Source organism: Nematostella vectensis, chromosome 1, assembly GCF_932526225.1.
Source record: "Nematostella vectensis chromosome 1, jaNemVect1.1, whole genome shotgun sequence".
NCBI classification, from domain to species: domain Eukaryota; kingdom Metazoa; phylum Cnidaria; class Anthozoa; order Actiniaria; family Edwardsiidae; genus Nematostella; species Nematostella vectensis.
The window spans coordinates 14,051,265-14,056,833 of NC_064034.1; positions in this window are offsets into that span (position 1 = coordinate 14,051,265).

The window sequence follows — 5,569 nt, forward strand, 5'->3', positions numbered from 1 at the left end:
GTATCTTTCATCCACGATGAATAATTTATTCCAATTTACATATACATACTTTTTCTGTAAAGATTGTTTGTAAGAAATAGACTACAGTAGAATCTCTATTAAGAGGCCAACCTCTATTAAATTGCCACTTTTGAAATCCCAAAAATATCATATTTTCTAATCAACCTCTATTAAACTGCCACTTCTTAAGGTCCAGAGGGAGGTTAATAGAGGTTCCACTGTAGTTGGGCAGTTAATTCTGCCATTTGATAGAAGCGAAATGGCAAAACACTGTCACAATCACTGGAAAGAGCTCCTGAAAATTAGCAAAAATAAAGGCAATTTGTAATACTTTTGGATGCTTTTGGGACTATCAGAATGGTGACCATGTCGGCTTAATAGAGGTGACCCCTTAATATATAGGGTTAAATTGTGCATTACTGTATACACATTTCAAACATAATATCCTTGAGTTTGTATAAGATGCATTTGCCAAATAAAAATGAATAAAGGCCTGACCCACTGTTCCAACAATGCACTGCTTCAACGCCATTTTTGTTGTTAACAGGCAAAACAAACAACTCTAAAAGTGAATCAGATTGGCTAAATGTTGCAGATTTCCATTGGTTTGCACATCAAACTGAATTTTCTCATGAATCGGGCTGTTTCTCATGTTGAATTTTGGGGACAATAAACATAATCAGTGCGTTATGCAAGTCAGGTCCTTCAATGTAAATACATAGATACAGGTACCCTTAATTCGTGACTTGTTTTTATATACTACAGTATACCCAGAAGTTTACTCATTATTGGATGATAGTATTGATGCCAATACCTCAAACGCTGACAGTGAAGATAAAAAGCCCAGGAGTTTGCAACAAAGTAACTGCCACAAAGAAACTGGAAAAGGCTACCAGGACATTTTTGAAGGAGAGATACGACTATCTTATCAGTCATTGATAGCAGAGTTTAATATTGTTTAGTAAAATACAGTAGACTCTCGCTAAATTAAACTCTGAAAGAAAAGGAAAATTTAGTTCAAGTTAGCGGGGAGTTCGAGTAAGCAAGGTCAAAGAAACGTGGTTTTGAGTCATAACCAACTCAAGGGGAACAGGACTTGCTTCGAAATAGCGGGAGGATTAGAGTTATTCTAGTTCGATTTAACTAGGTTCTACTGTATGTCGTGTATTTTGAGAATGCATTTCACTCTACATGTAGTTTGTCCATATGCCTTTCCCATTTTACCCTTTACCTCAATTTAAAAGTTTTGTTTATAGTTTATAGTATTTATTCAAAGAGTTAAATATGCCATAAATAATGGTATGATATTATAAGTATATCATATGAATGATATATTATATGTAAATAAATTATGCAGTTCGAAGAATAACAGTGTTTTTTTAGGTTTATGTCTTTAGGGGAAAGAATTTCCGTGCCAAAGCGTGATGATTGTTTTTTGGCCATAATTTCCGTGGCAAGGCACGATGCTTTTGGGGGCCAGAATTTCCGTGGTAAGGCGCGATGTTTTTCGGGGGCCAGAATTTCCGTGGTAAGGCGCGATGTTTTTTGAAGGCCAGAATTTCCGTGGTAAGGCGCGATGTTTTGGGGGGCCAGAATTTCCGTGGTAAGGCGCGATGCTTTTGGGGGCCAGATTTTCCGTGGCAAGGCACGATGTTTTGGGGGGCCAGAATTTCCGTGGTAAGGCGCGTACTTTTGGGGGCCACAATTTCCGTGGCAAGGCACGATGTTTTTGGGGGCCAGAATTTCCGTGGTGAGGCGCGATGTTTTTGGGGGTCAGAATTTCCGTGGTAAGACGCGAAGTTTTTTGGGGGCCAGAATTTCCGTGGCAAGGCGTGGGATTTCAGGGGGTGAGAATTATCGTGGCAAAGCGCGATGTTTTTTTGGTCCAGAATTTCATGGCATGGCTTTTTAACTATAAAATGTATGACATGGATTTCAGTCAAATTAAAGCTTTTTTATGGTAAATTAAAGAGGCACCGCCAAAATTGAGCAAAATTTAAATTTTTACCCGATCGCCCGTTAAAATGGTCAAGATATCCATATAAAGAGCTAAATGAGAATAATTCAAAATGTTTGAGAATACTTGCTCACAGTGAGCGGATGACTTGACGAGTATGGTGGCCTATAGATGGCAAGTAAACGCAGACGAGTAGAGCCAGACACGAATACTCAAAAGAATCATAAATACCCGCTCTTGCTTTTTTAACTACAAGTGAGTCCCGTGCCAATATACCAGTACCACCCCCATTTCTGTCTGAGCGAGGGTGATCGAGTAGCCTGTATCCCGGCGGTGTGGCAGCAATCCTAGCCGCAGAATCTCCAGGTTTTAACCAGGTTTCGGTAATAACCGCAATGTCGACATTAGAATCGCAAATATGGTCAACAAAGTCAGGCGCTTTGTTCCTAATTGACCGGGCATTGAGAACACAACACCTCATAAACTGAGGTCTATTGTTGTGAACAATTGCCGGCTCTGTCAATGGAACTCGTACCAGATTTGAATAATGGCGCGGAAGATTTTTTGGTTTCGTCTTGGTATGATTTAAATTGTTCTTATGTTGAGGGCCAGGATTCATAGACACATCAGAGTAGATTGTAATGTCGATTGGTGGATCATGTCCGGCTACCATTATCACAGTTTGTCCTCGCTTTGACCATCTTGAAAGACTCAGACGTGTTTTCCGAAAACCAAACTTCGACAAAAAGACCTTAACGAGCTGGCCAAGATCGATAACTGCCACTACTCTAAAACAAGATGAAGGCAGAAGTTGATTTTTCATATACGGCTCGGCGATGATCTTAGAGAGCTTTGGGTCCGGGTTAAAAAACACAAGATGACAAAATAGCACAGAAAATATCATAAACACCGGAGACCCACTCTTAGCCGCCATCTTCCTTGTCTGACCACACTACCAAGGAAACTTGTCTTGCGTTTTTCAGCTCTGCTAGTCGCGGTAGTACAGAGAATATCTCCGCTGTTAAGGGCTTCGCTTGTCTCGCTTGTCAATACATTTGATAGCCCTTGCTAGATCCATTTGTTGTGTTGTAGTAGCTCCCTCTGCAAGCGTATAAGAGAGCCACCCGTGCAGATTTAACGACACCATACAACTATTCAACTTTTTATCAACCTGAAGATAATGAGGAAAGGGGAAATAATAGGAGAGTGCTCAATCAAGTTGTTGCTATAGTGTTAAAGTTTTTATCAAAAATATAGTCCCAGTTTCTTTTTTCTCTCTCTATTGACTATTTTTATATGCAATTGATAATTATTTGCTGTTTTCCCCTCTGCACCCTGAATAAATTAAAATAGGTTAGGTTTGAAATTAGACATTTTCATTTAGCACTAATCAGTAATATCAAGGATTTGTTTTTAATTTGCTTCCCAAGTCAATTTGTTCTCCTCCATTTGATTGCATTTTTAAATTACAAAATTAAAATTTTGTAGTAGCATTAGCATGTGTGGATAAAATAAAAACAGCAGGCCACCATGCTAAAGGGTGGGTTCACCAATATGTAATGCATGACTGAGGTATATTTGTGGATTTTAATTTCCTTGGTGATGGAGTATCACTAGTAAGTGGCACCTGAAGTGTATCTAACTATATCATTCTGTCTTTGGAATGCTGTTTCATTCATTATTTGTTTCTTTGCAAGGGCAAAGCCAGTCAGAATGTAGCTAGTGCTAGTGTAGTAGCGTACATGAATGGACCTTCTATAAAAGGGTTTTTATTAGGGCAAGGTACTTACTTAATAAATTATATAAAGATAACAAACTTGTGCTTTTTCAATAATAAATCTATAAAGAAAACAGTTTTATATCAAACCTAAAGGTAATAGGGAAAGGGAAAATGTTAGGAAAGTGCTCAGTCAAGCTATTATTGCATTTTTGTCATATATTTTTTTAAAGTAGATTCACATTTTTTCAAATAGAGTCACATTTCTCCCTTTCAACTCCCCATTGACTTTCTGTTTATTTGTTTATTTATTCCTCTCTACCCCAAACATAACTCAATGAACATGGTTTGGTTTGAAATTAAAGAAATTTCAGTAATTTAGTATTTTCCTCCATTGCATTCATTTTTGAGTAGCTAGTATGGGTGGATCCAGGGTTTCTAAAAACAACTGGCCAAAGGGTGGGTGCACTAATATGTATTAATTTCAACACATTCTTCTGAATAATCAGTTGCAGTACATGGAAACTACAGAATGGCATCTAAATCTTTGAAATGCTGTTACATCCTAAATATATTCTTTACAAGGTCGAAGATTGTTATTATGCTGTTTTGATAAAAAATATGCATAGTGGAACAAATAAGAATTGACCATTAGACTCTTGAAAAACATTGTCATCAACTAAGGCACCTTGAACTTAAACAGCCTTTTTTACACCAGGTTTACTGCATATTTAATATTATTAAATGAGTGCTTGCTTGATCCATTTGGAGGGGCCAATACAATTCATAATTACATGGCAGTAAAAATTGCTTTTTTAATCTCATTAAAAAACATTTTTTTATGCTGGCTCCGCTTTTAGGCAGTGCCTAAATCTATATATTAGCGGAGCCAGCGCGGCAGCAGGCCGCGCGCGGAGCTACATAGGTAGAGAAATATGGTAAGCTATGCGACTTGGTTTTGTTGTCATCGCGTGGTTACACTTTAGTGTCTCAAACCAGCCAGCCAGTAATACAGCCGCGCAACTCTCAAGCCCCTCTCGGTTCTGACGCTTTAATGTGTTTTTAGTTCAAAAGCTTGAAAAAAGTATTTAATGAGAAAATACGCAGATTCAAATGGGCTGAAGTCTTTGAGGAACTGGAGTACGAGCCGATAGTAAAATCTACCCGAGTGTTAGTGAATCCCGCCCGTGGCAGCAGCTAAAAAGAAGACTCAGAAAGGCTCTACACTATACCATTCTGTATTCATTCACGTCTTATATCTATGTAAGGAGATCCTGAGAAGAAAGGGCCTTTGGATTGATGTCTGTTATCAGCTATAAAAATTATTCACTTGTGTCAACAAGTTTCTTGCTAGCAGAAAGTCGACACAACACAACCACAGGTGACAAACAGAAAGCACCAAAAAAAAATCACTGTCAAGTTGAGTTATAGACGATGATCTGTATTGGGAATATTGCAGTTTTTTTTTTCTTTTATTGTTGTGCTTTTATAATCCTCGTTTGTTCGTGTTTTTTTTTCATAACCAATCGCTCAAACTAAAACAACGTACCTGCTTTAGTTTGACGTCAACAGTTAGTTTGAAATACATTATTTAGTTTGATTCTGCTGCTAAGCTTTTTTTTATTTTGATGTGGCAATACTTGGTTGTTTTAATTGAGTTATTAATCTTGTATTCAAATGCATTTTTAGTAGAAACTGCTAAGCCCTATTCTGTTGCGTTAAGTTATCTTTCTGCAATGTAATTGTGTAAACATGTTACAGTAGTCAGACACTTAAAATATTGCATAAATGTTAGTTGTGTAAGTTTTTACTACCTCAAATATTGCACAAATGATAAAGAATAGGATGACTCGCTTACGGTTAGGTTTTATAGCTATTATCGTCTCGACGATGTT